The 12,379-nt window shown below is 36.8% G+C and overlaps 1 protein-coding gene across 2 annotated transcripts in view; it reads left to right on the forward strand.

Moving 5' to 3' along the window:
- Positions 1-12,379, forward strand: part of RGS12 (regulator of G protein signaling 12) — a 91,973-nt gene that overhangs the window by 10,447 nt on the left and 69,147 nt on the right. The window lies entirely within an intron of this gene.

A 12,379-nucleotide genomic window follows, 5' to 3' on the forward strand; every position in this document is an offset into this window, starting at 1 on the left:
AACGTTCGTCTATACTTCTTTAGGTACTGCAGAAGTAGGGAAAACCCATGTTTTTGCACATTAGAACGCTAATAATTCACTTTCATAAGAGTGTGACATTCCGAAATTCAAACTCTGTTTTTACTTTGTGTGAAGAGAAGATGTAAGACTGTCTATTCCAAAACATTATTCAGATGGGTTAAATGCTGTGTTGTAGAAGACTGTATGTCCTCAGCTTCCTGTGACCTTTTTAAGTGTAGGGACTGGTTTTACACAGCATGCTCAGACACATTCCAGTCATGGAATAAAGTATATGAAGTGGCCACATGGGATTACGTTCGTATTTTTACAACCTAGTGGCTGAAGTCTAGTGCTTCATTTGGCAGAGCAGCCCTTAAATTGCTTTATAATTAAGGTGTGGTTTTTTTTTTTCTTTTACATTAATAAAGGGGTAATATATCCTACAAGTGGGAATGTGCAGAATCCACTAGAGGGAGAAAAGGTTACCAAAGGTAGTGTTCTTGTGATGAACTCTGCACATCCATATTACGTACTGTCTTCTTTGGAGCTTTCGTTAGACACTGGGGAAAGGACAGGAGTTCCTGGATGCGATTGTGATCTAGCACAACTGCTGTGCAGCTAAACAGTGATAATCACAGCAGGTAATACAGGAAAATATGCTGTACTGTATAGTCCTAGTGGGGGGTAAGAAGAGGCATAAACTCATTCCTGATTTTATAGCTGCACTGATAAAACATTTGTGATTGTAGAGGACACAAGAGCAGATGTGAGAAAGCTCTAGTGAACATACATATTTAAAATTGCACTTTCAGAACTGCACCTGGGAAGTGTATCTTGTGGGTAGGAATAGGTATGGCATTTCAGACTTCAGGTTGCGAGGAAATAAACATGTTTTCTGAGCTTTATTTTCCCTTTAGTATTGTAGTCCCTTTAATGATGATGTTTTCAGCTCACAAATTAGAATTGTGGTTAATTTTGTAATAATTGGCAAACCCACTTTTGAAATATTAATATTCTTCACACTGCTACAAAGCATTTTAAAGTTCAATATCAGTGTGAATAGTTGAAAAAATTAAAAATGCCTAATTTGATTAAATGTTACTGGATAGCATGAGGCTTTTTGTTTTGCTTTAAAATGTTGTAAGGTATTTATCTCTAAATTACTGAACTCATACTTTCACAACTGATGTATTTTTTGTTTTTTAATCTTTGGCTTTTAAAATGGTTGTACATGGGAAGAGGAGAACCAAATCAGGGAACTTTTGGTTCTATTCATCCTCTTCTGACTAAGATTTACTCGAAGGTGTCTCTGGCCATTTGCACCTCTAAAATTGTTTCCTCTACTGAATTTCGTGTTCCCGTGTTTCTTTGAAGTTTCACGTGAACAGATTTATTGAAGCATCTTAGGAGACTTTTACAAGGGGTCTCCTTGGCTGTGAAAAGCCTGATGATATTGCTGAAATTCCCTGAAAAGGAAGATCATGGAAGGTGGCTTTCAATCTCAGAATGACCGAGGATAATTTCTGGCAGCAGGAAACTTCTGAATTGCTATACGACTGACAATGGGTAGGGGTATGTGGTCTAATGAGCTCTGTGAGACCAGCAGATGGAGAGACTGGTTATGGTTTCAGTGGAATAATTCCTGCACTTTTTCTGTTATTCCATTTGCACTGTACTGCTTCCTTTGCTGTAGCTTTGTTATTTCCACCTGCTTCAGCATCCTTCTGAGTTACAATCACTTACTTACTCACCCTTCTGCATGATTTTGGGTTACGCAAAACAAAAGCACCATAAGCAATGTGAAAACATCAGGGGATGTTGGGATTGGCAAGGGTCTTGAGAAATTGCTGAACAAGAAAGCTTTTGTTTCCCTCTAGATTAAATTAATCAAATACGTTTGATTTTGTTCAGCCCTCAGTCTTTGTTTTTGGGCTAGCACCTGGCCAAAGAAATGTCTACTCATTACTGTTTTAAATTAAATTTTACTGGGAAAATACTCCTTTTTCCACTGGAAAGTTTCGTAACTGTCGGTTTAGTATTTGAGTTCTCCCGCCATGAGGACAGAAGCCTAGGCATTGACGTCTCACCGTTTTTTTTTTTAAAGAAGAATGTCTGTTATAATATTATGGAGGCAAGTATAACATTAAGATCACAAGACGTTTTACGACCTGAGCTTAATAACTAATGTTTGGGTGCTACGTTTATTCCATATGCATATGACAGATCTATTAAAAACTAGTTAAAGAGCCTTTTAAATTTTTGTCTATTGATTTTTAGAAACTCTTTTCTGCCTCACATTTGTTGTAAGACTTCTGTTTTGACCATGTTACTGTTTGTGCTCATGAAGAATGCGGATTTGTAAATTGATCTTATTTGTAGGTTTTAGAGGAAGAAAAAAATAGGCTTGTTGTCTGAGACTCACGGGACAATAGTATTGCAAATACATTTTGTTTTAAAACCAGAAGAACATGTCAACTGTTTTGTAACCTTCATGATTTAAGCTACTAAAAATACTGTAAAAATGTAGAAGAGAGAGAAGACGGGTAAGCAATGCTGTGGGGTTCACTAGTGCGTCGTTCCTTGCTAATATATTTTCTGTGTTACTGTTATTGTTACTCTGTTTTGATCAGAAGTTTAACTGTAACTACTTCAGAGTTTTTTTTGTTTCCAAAGGAAGTATTACTGAAAAAGATATGCTGTTCAAGGTAAAAATGGAATTTTTTTTTTTTTGTGAAAATTTGTAATTTGCTTGAAATCCAAGAGTTGCAGTTTTTGTTGTTGGTAACTGGATAGTGAACTAACTGAAAGGCAGATATTTTAGATGCAAAGACAATGTTGGCAAAGCTGTGTGGTTCTCATATTTGTTTTTTGTTGTATAATTACATGTTTTTTTTCCCTTTCCTCTACAATTCTGTTTGCTCACTAGCTTAAATTGTTCCACCCCAGCTGTTTATAAAGCAGAATTAATGGCAGCTGGATTGCTATTCTTACACAGTACAATTTAATGTTAACCTTTGGAATTATAGCTTTGATCTGATTTGAGATGTATGTATATACCTTAAAGAGAACTCAACTGAAATCCCAAACGCCAAGCTAGATCTGAGAATGAGCTAATATGAATTAATCTGCAGAGGCGTTTATATGAAATAGGTCCTCTGATACGTTTTGCTATAAGAAAATGAAAAGCAATTAAATGTTTAGTAATTTCATGCAGCCTTTTTCATATGCATTGTAATCTTCTAAAATAATGATTTAAGAAAGTGACCAGTTCTAGGATCTTTAAAAAATCTGTAAAAAGCCAGAATAATGCTGGATGCTTTTCTCTGAAAAAACAATTTGATAAAATCTGGAGAGTAAAAGTCTGCAGAGCAATGTTGACTTTGTGAAATTTTCTCATTTCAAATCTATGTGCTAGTGATTTAGGATTTTTCATTACACCTGAATGTAAATGTGGTCATTTGTAGGTTTGGACTTCAATTAACATCATGGCAGTAAGAGGACATGCAGGCATCTAAGTATTTCAGAGCTAGTTTTGAGTTGCAAAGTCATAGGAGAAGGTAGCATCTTGAGAAACCAAGAGCAACAATGAAGAAAATAGTGTGGAGAAAAATAATCAGCGCAGAATGAATTGAAATAATGAAAAATGGCTATATTTAAAGTTTTAAATGTAGAAGCTTTGATATAAGAGATTATTAAATTGTCTGAGTGTTCAGTTGTATGAAGATAGACCCCAGTTCCTTGCAGTTGAGAATATTTAGAGAAGAAAAGGAGCTATAAAATACCAGTTCTTCACTGGTGAAGAAATAGACCAATATGGAATAAAGGTCTTTAATTAACAAAAATAGATATGGAATTGGTAAAACTTACATGAAGTGTCTGAACAGAAACATGGAAAAATGAAGCCTCAAGAGAAAGACTTGAAAATTCATCAGTAAAATGGTCATTAACACATCAATAAGTTTGCAAAGATAGTACCAGAGAAGGATATTCTATATCTTTAAGCTGAATTCTAACTCTTTTAGGCAAGCATGTATTATCATGCCTTCCATACACTTAGCAGCTCTACCTTTGAAAAAAGTGTTTGCAGCCTGTTTTCCCTTCCACCCTGCCTTCTGCGGGAACAACATTCCATCGCTATTATGGTGTCAGAATTTTTTTTTATTTTCCATTCTGAAATCTGGTCATGGCCACCTTATACCCTTTTCTTCTGAAGGCTAATGTCTTCTGTAGTGAAAGTGACTCTTTCTTCAGTGTTTACCTTTTTGTTTATGCACAGAAATCATATTCTGTTATGGCTTTCACTCTTTTTAGTTATCTGGGAAGTAAAGTTTTCATTCTCCCAATAACTTCAGTAGCCCTTTTCTGAAACTATTGTAGTTTAAATTCTTCTTTCTTGGAACTGAGTGACTGAAATTTTATGCTTGTTTCCTGGTCAAGCTTTTGAGTAGTTGTAGTGTACGTTTTCCTGTCTCTATTGTTAATACTTCATACAATACCTCTTCATGTATTATTTACTTTTTCTTGTAGCACATAGCATTGATGGTTAAGAGTTATTTTGTAGTCGATCAGTAAAACCATCCATAGGTATCAGATGAGATATCCAGTTTTAAGGCCAATATCCTGTTTTGGACACTGTCCAGGAGTAGCTGCTTAGAAAAACCATGGAAGAGCAGTGAAAAATATGTATCCTTCTAATTTTCAGCAGCATGTGGTTTAGACACTTTCCTCTGTTTGAGAGACCATCCACATCATTGTGCATAATAACCTTTGTGAACCTTTGTTCTTGAATTTGGCTTTCTTACGCTCAGTTGTATTTTTGTCATGCCTGGTATCACTTGACTTGTATATTCTGTAGTTTAACAGCATGGAAAGAAAACAGTACGTAATAGTACTTTCCATATAGTTTCATTTCATACCTGCTAATATTTGTAATGAGAAATACTGAACAATCTTCCTTTCTATTTATTTTCTCCTAGTAATTTTATTTTAATTTAAACCTCAACAACCAATCACTTACTTTCCAAGCAGAAGTCAGCTTCATCTCCTCCCATACAAAAGTTTTTTTTCATAATTGTAATCTTCCTCCCTTAGTCATACTGTATTATTTTTGAGATAGGTTGACCAGAACTGTAAGCAGTTTATAAAATATGTGGGCAGGCAATGTATTCATAAAGCTTATTTCTTGATTTCTTTTGCTTTTCTGACGATTCTTCATTTGCCTTTTTGATTGTTACTGATTGTTGGGCCATACTGACATAATGTTCCCAGCTAATGCCTACCTAATGCTCACGATGATTTGGAACCAGTTGTTCTGTGTGTACTTGTAATTTTCTCCACGTTTTCCCCTAGTGTACTCAGATCTTTCTGCTCCTCTGCAATTTCCAGCTAATAGGCTTCCAACTCGTACAAGATACTATTATCTAGTTATACTGAGAAAATGATCTTACTATTCCATCTGCATTAATACCATCAACACGTGTGGGGTTTTTTTTGAAAAGGGATTACGATAGTACTGAATTGTAGGTGGTCGGTGTTCTGTGCCTAGTGTCCTTAGTCCAGGAGACAAGCAATAAATTTTATTTACTTGGATGTCCAGTGTGACAGGACAGCTGTTTTTCTATGTCTTCCCAAAGTGCAGAGGTCTTACAAGAAATTTTACGTCATTCTTGGTTATATTATGGGCCCAACTTCCATTAAAAATGCCACTGTGACGATTAGAAGGCAATGAAATGTGTCATTATCATCCAATTACTGAGGAGATACTCTTAGAAGTGATCATATCCACTGAGTAATACCATTTGAATCCTTTGTTACACTGGTGCCAAAAAACCACCGAATATTACAGGAATTGCAGTAATTAAAGCTTGTGGGAAAAGTCAGTAAAGTTTGAATGATGCTAGGCCTTTTTTAATGAACTCTCCCTCACCTAATCCGAGTTAGCGAGGTGACGTCACTCCATGATGATGGCAGCAGGGCAGGGCACGCTGCAGGGTGTTACTTAGTTCTTGTTTGGCTCTATAGCATATGAAGCCCTCTATTAACCTCTCTACCCGTAGCCCAGGACTTACTGCTGCTGTTCCTGCTGCAGTTCAGGGGACTGGACCAGAGCAAGCTCTTTTCCCATTTCCCTCCCAAATTCTTTTATCCTAACCTACCCCATTTCTCCATCCATCCCGTTCTCAGGCCCCGCAGACCCTCCATTTACAAGTCCTGCGAGTCTGCACTGTCAGTTTTTGGGTGGAGGAGCCCATGATGCTGGCTGGTAGGGTGAGGGATGGAAGGAGGCCGTGGCCTGCTCTGTGTTGCTGTACTGCAGGGGTGGCCACTGAGCTAACAGGACCCGTCATCAGGAGAATGGGCACCGTGGGATGGTAGTGGGCAACAGAGGAACGTTAAGCCAAATGGTCAACAGCAGGATTGGAGACTAGTACTGATGGCAGAAAAATATTTGCATCAACTACTTTGTTCCATGATCCTGTAAGACTTGCAGTATTTTTTGCGATTTTGTGCACTGACTATATTGGCGTTACTTGGGCATCCCTGTTTCCTGTACCTTTTCAGAAGGGTCTACGTTCGGAACTTTCTGAAGTCTTAAACCTGCATTTTTTGTAAAGATGAACTGCCGCTCCAGACTGACCCTTCTGCTGTTAAACATCTGAGAGTAGATTTAGCATGTTTTGAATATCCACAGAAGTTTCAGATTAGATGATCTGTGTATCTGGGTTCCAAACTATTATGCACTTTACCATACAAAGTCATGGAGTCAAACCTAAAAGCAGTGAGAGTTTTTTAAATCTTCAATAGCTGGAAATAGGAGTAGGACAAATTAAAATTTGATGATTTTGTAGTTAGTGTGATTAAGCTCTGTGACACATAGAACATAGCAAAATCTGTATTAGTTGAGCTTCTTAAATTGAGGCCTTTTAAATGGTGCTGTTCCTTTTTTTAATTGCGATAAAATCTGTGAATATAAGCATGTTCCTTTTGTTACGTGCTTTTTAGAGTCAATTAATCAGAAATCAGTACTCACATTGACACTTTTGTACAGACACTCACAGAGTTTTTGTTAAAAGAAAGTAATTTATTGGCCTTTTTAGTATAGGGAGATGCTTACCAGAGGAGTTGACTCTCTGGAGCAGGATGGCCAGTTGCTGTCCAGGTAGTGATGGTTGTTCCTGTTGCAGGCGTGGTTTAGCTGGATGGCGTAAGATTCCTCAAACTGTTGTTCTGGTGAATCTTTCTAATGCAGCTGTCAAACGGTCCGATGTGACATTCCAGCATGTGTGTGGTCCTTTTGTATTGATTATCTTAAATGGTCAGGACAGAAGGTAGTTTACGTGTTCCACCTGAAAAGGAGAAGAAAAAAATTTCAATCAAAATTACTGTGTATCAGTAACTATATTTTTAGAGCTTCTAGAACTTTGTTGATGACTTGAAATTGCTTTCTTAGACTTTTTTTCCTCAAACATTTTTAAAAACTATTGCATTCTCGTGCCTGTGAATCTTGTGAGAATAACTTTCATTGTGAAACAGTTTTGAAAGCATCCTTCTGTAAATGTAGATGATCAGGCTTGTTAGAGCAGCATTTTTTTTATTAGCTCCCCTTCTTATATTTACCTCTCTCTCTTCCTGCTCTTCCACATAGCAGCCACAATCTCTGTCCCATAAGATTCAGCCCCTTTAGTTTTCCTCAAGGTCATGAATTGTAATGTTTTTTCCATGAAAAGATTAAATTTACTAGACGTTGTAAAGCTGGTCTAAGCCTCACGGTTTTTCTTTCTCCTTTTATTCCCCTTTCTGTATTCCTGCTGCCAGCTCCCTGTATTTTGTCGTTGTCAAGGATCCCTGAACCCGTAGCAAAAATCTCCCATTTCCTTAGTCTCTTGTACTCCAAGAGCTGGCAGTATCCTCTCCTTGCTGCCTTCTTCCTGCTCCAGCTTTAAAACTGTTGCATCAGAGAAGAGGAATCTCATTGTTGTAGGGAGACACAAAGACTGTGTAGTACAAAGTGGAAATTTCAGGTTGTTACATATGACAACTTGTTAAAAAGTTATAATACTTGATAAGTGCATTTGATGGAATATGAAAGAGCGTGATACAGCTACAGCTGGGAATTTCTGTCAGCTAATTGAAGATGTTTTCTGAAGGTGTTTGGTTTCTTTGGGTTCTGAATAATTGATAAGGTTTGATGAACATGCGTCTGTGCACTCAAGCTCTAGGTTAGAGTATCGTATTGGCTATCATAGTTTCACATTGCATTTCTTTGGAAGTACCGACTTAAAGAGTTCCTGTCAGCCTCAGGCTGGAGTTGGCAGTGAGCATCATCAGTTATGTTGTCATGGATGTCTGTGGATCTGTGTTAGAAACAGGATTATTTAATGTTGTAAGCTATAGTTTATTGTTAGAGGAGATGAGGGGGCAGACTGCTGCAGTTTGGGAGCTGGCATGAGAGGTCAGAGGTACATGCAAAGTTCTTTAAGCCAGCAGAGCCGCAGAAAAAAATGTTATATGGAGCTAGTGCTTAACTTCTTTATTAGTTAAAATTGCTTCGAAGAGCCCATCCTTTTTCTTTCTGTCTTTAAAGAACTAAGTATGTGCAAGTCACCTTATATTGGATCATTTCTGTTCTTTCTGTCCCTCCGTTAGCAGTCTAGCATGACTCATGTGCGTCGTCACTGCCTCTGTCTTGCTACAACATTTTCCACTTTCTCGTTTGTACTTTTCTTGTACACCTTTCTTGTTCCCAGACAGAAACTGTTCCCACTTGGACACATTCACAAACTGCTGCTATAGCAGTCCTTGTCTGGTGACTTATGTTTTTAATGCCTTTGTTGTCAAGTAGATTAGGAGGTAAATCATCCACAAGGCCAAATAAGCAGGTTAAGAATGAAATATATATTACAAAAAATTGTATTTGAAGGAAAAGACAGACTGTAGTTTGGTCAGGGATTGATGGTTATTTCAGAGGAATGTATTTGCACTTGCCATTTCCAGTTAGCCTAAGGAAAAGGGGTGATGTAGTCATATATTAAAAAAATTATGCAGACCCATTCATTGTCCTGCTTTTTCTCTTTTGATTATACATTTAACTGATATTTCAGTCCGTGGTAGTTCATAATTTTTACTTTGTTATAAGAACAGAAATGCTTTTTTTAAAGCATCACTGCGTTAATTCCTTTAATCCTTTGTTGTTTTTCCTCTCCATCTGCTAAATCATAACAGGATAAAGGCTTTTAGAGATACGTTCTTTTGTGCTTTCACCATGATAGACAGTAGTAGCAGGGGTGTAAGTATCTGTATTGCAAAATGTGGAGGATGTATTGCTGTAGCGCATGCTTTTCACTAATCAACTTGTTTTCACAAATTTCTGTGCTTTTCTGTTTGTTTCTGGATTCCTAAAATGAAGATACTTAGTGAAGTATCAGATGGACTTCAGTTTCTAATACAGTTCTGTGACAGGATTTCTTAGATTTTCTTGGATTTTCTTGGATATCTAGGTATTTTTAGAGTTTTCTTTTACAGATTTAGCAACACAGTGTTTCTGGAAGAGAGTCTTTAAGATATGATAGTAAATAGTTCTAGGGCTTAAAAACAATTTGTATTAAAAAAAAAAAAACAACCCCAAACAGTCCGATGTTTATGTAGCAAATTGCAGTGTTTTAGTTTGTCAGGTAACAGTGAATGAAACAGAATTTTGTTGGTCATATAGTGTACTGTATTGAAATTTTTTTAGGTTCATGTAGTGTTTTTTAATATCTGCTTAATGGTGTAATAAAGTTTTTTAGAAGTATGATAATTTCTTTATGGCTAACAGTCTGCAAAATTTACAGTAATATCAGCCATTGCATTAGCAATCTCTCTTTGCTCAAATACTGTGGATTTCTTTAGCCATGCTGATGAGTACATTCTAGTTGCAATGGCTGTTCTCTCTTCAAGTCATGGATGCTTTCATTTCCAACTCTTCAGGGTCGCATGAAAAACGTTTGCTAAAATGTTGCTGCTATTTGATTAAGCTGCGTGATTCTTTCTTTATTTGTGTGTGTGTGTATGCAAGGCAATTTTTTTTAATTGATCTCCAGAAGGAGGTCTGCCTTCATAGTCTGAATGTCTGGAATAGAGAGTCAAGAAAGGATGAAAAGGGAGACTTCTCAGCACCATTACCAGGAAATGAAATACTTTGTGAACTTCAGTCTTTTTTTTAATCAATGTCTTTCTTAATTTCCTAGATGATTAATTTGATTCTTCAGAGCAAGGAAGAGATTTTTGTCAGTTGAAAATGTTTTCCTAATTGCAATTGTTATCCAGATGCATTGGGGAAATGGTTAGCTCAGTGATTTTTTGTTTTGTAATCCTTTCTTAAGCACTGTTTTATTCTCTCGGTCTTTTTTTCCCTTACACTTACTTTTACTGTCACATCCAGGGCTCAGTAGTGAGTTCTGTGTAAGAATGTCAAAAACCATAAATAAAAATTTTTATTAGATACTAATTTACTGTTCTCTTTACTACTACTAGACAAATTGCAAGTGTTTTGGTTTTTTGTCCACACTCCCTCTTTGTTATGTTTCTGACCACAGATAGGTAAGCTGCATTCACTGCTAAAATGGGGCATCTGGTGATAATTAATCTTGTCTCGAATCTGCTTCTTAGTGTAATCTAATTAGATTTGTCTTTGGGCAGTTTGTTTCTTCAATTTGTAATGTTACTGTTTCAAAAAATTTTTGAGTGTATGTGCTCTAGTTGTATGTCGTAATCTCCCAGAATTGTGTACAGCAATCTCCACTATTTAAACATATACTGAAAGGTTTATATTCTTTTTGGGCTGAATTAGAGAGAAGTGAAAATGTGTTTGTATTCAATATCAATATGACTGGTATTGATAGTTTTTTCCTTTGTTTCCCTTCACTAGTTTTCTTTTATGAAAGATGAAGTCCTCTGAGGGATGCATCTTGAGAAATACATGAAAGACCATTAAGCAAAATCCATACTGTGTAGCTATTTGAGTAGTTTCAAAATATCCATTGTACTCGCACTAACAATGTCAGTCATTCGTTTCACTAGCCTTAGAATTTGCTGAGCAGTTGTAGTCTGATAATTTTTTCATTAACTCACAAATTAAAAATTTAGAAATTGCAAAACCGATGTGGTCATACTTGAGTAGTGGTGAAACCCAGTAGTTGTATACATCTATTCATGCTGCTTTAACAGGAGCATACTCATACAGGAGGAGCCATGCCAGCATTTTGCTGTGTTGTGCAGTAATAGTAATGGATACTGCTGAATTCAGTCAAGGGTTAATGTGGAGTTCACTGTTTGACACAGATTACTGCGTGAGGTGTAAGCTTTCAGTTTAGGTGGGAGAGACTGCTGTGACTGTAAGGTATGAGCCAAGGGTGAACCACCTCACCGGTACCTGCCTGGATGAGCAGATGATTTTCAAAGTTGCTCCAAAAAACAGGAACTGGCTTCATTCCAGTGAGTGCTACCTGTTAGTGTTTACAGAGAGTAACCTTCCTGTCTTCACATTTAGCTGATCATTTTAGCAAAAGCTATCTTAGCTTGTTTATACTGCATTTTTAAATGTTCTCTTAAAAACCTTAGAAGCTAATTTCCAGTTGCCAGATTTCCAGTTTTCCTTGGCAGAACCTGCACAATTTTCTTCTCAGCCAATTAAAAAACCCCCTCAGTAATTGAAAATTGGAAGGGAAGGAGAGTTCCTATAAAAATGGATCACTTTCAATGCTGAGTGAAGAACCTGGAGTCTCAGACTGTTGCAGTGATGAACCCTGCTACATACTTTGGATCCGGATTCCTCTATGCTCTGCTATGTCTTGACATTTCTTGTCAGCAGTCTGTTGTGAATACTGGTGGCAATCGGAGCCCTGTTGCTGAAAGAGTGTTGACTCTATAAGAATAAGCAAACAGGCAGGCACCTTCTGTTGGATACCTTGTATGTGTAATGTTCTCAGTGCTCTTCTCTGCTTTGTGTGAGTGGTTGTTAGCATAAGATGATAAGAATGGGAGATTTATGATTGTTCTTTTGGCTAATGTGACACATAGAGACTTTCAAACGAGTGATTAAAGTGTTACCAAAATATTTCAGAATTGAGAGCACAGCAGCTTGCACAAAGGAAGAAACAAATACAAAATTTAATAAATATTACAAAGCTGCCAATAAGCAATTATAAAGGTATTAATAAATAAATTTTTAAGCTTACTGTGATGAAGAAACGTGCTGAAATGAAATAGAAGAAAATTTACTCTGAATTAAACTGTTATTTTCTAAAGCAAAAAAGCATCAGAAAACAGGGAGGAATTTTCCCCACATTGAATGTTACAATGAAAGGAATCCAAAATTTCAGGCACATAATCACAAGTTTTC

Source organism: Opisthocomus hoazin, chromosome 5 (genome assembly GCF_030867145.1).
Source record: "Opisthocomus hoazin isolate bOpiHoa1 chromosome 5, bOpiHoa1.hap1, whole genome shotgun sequence".
NCBI lineage: Eukaryota > Metazoa > Chordata > Aves > Opisthocomiformes > Opisthocomidae > Opisthocomus > Opisthocomus hoazin.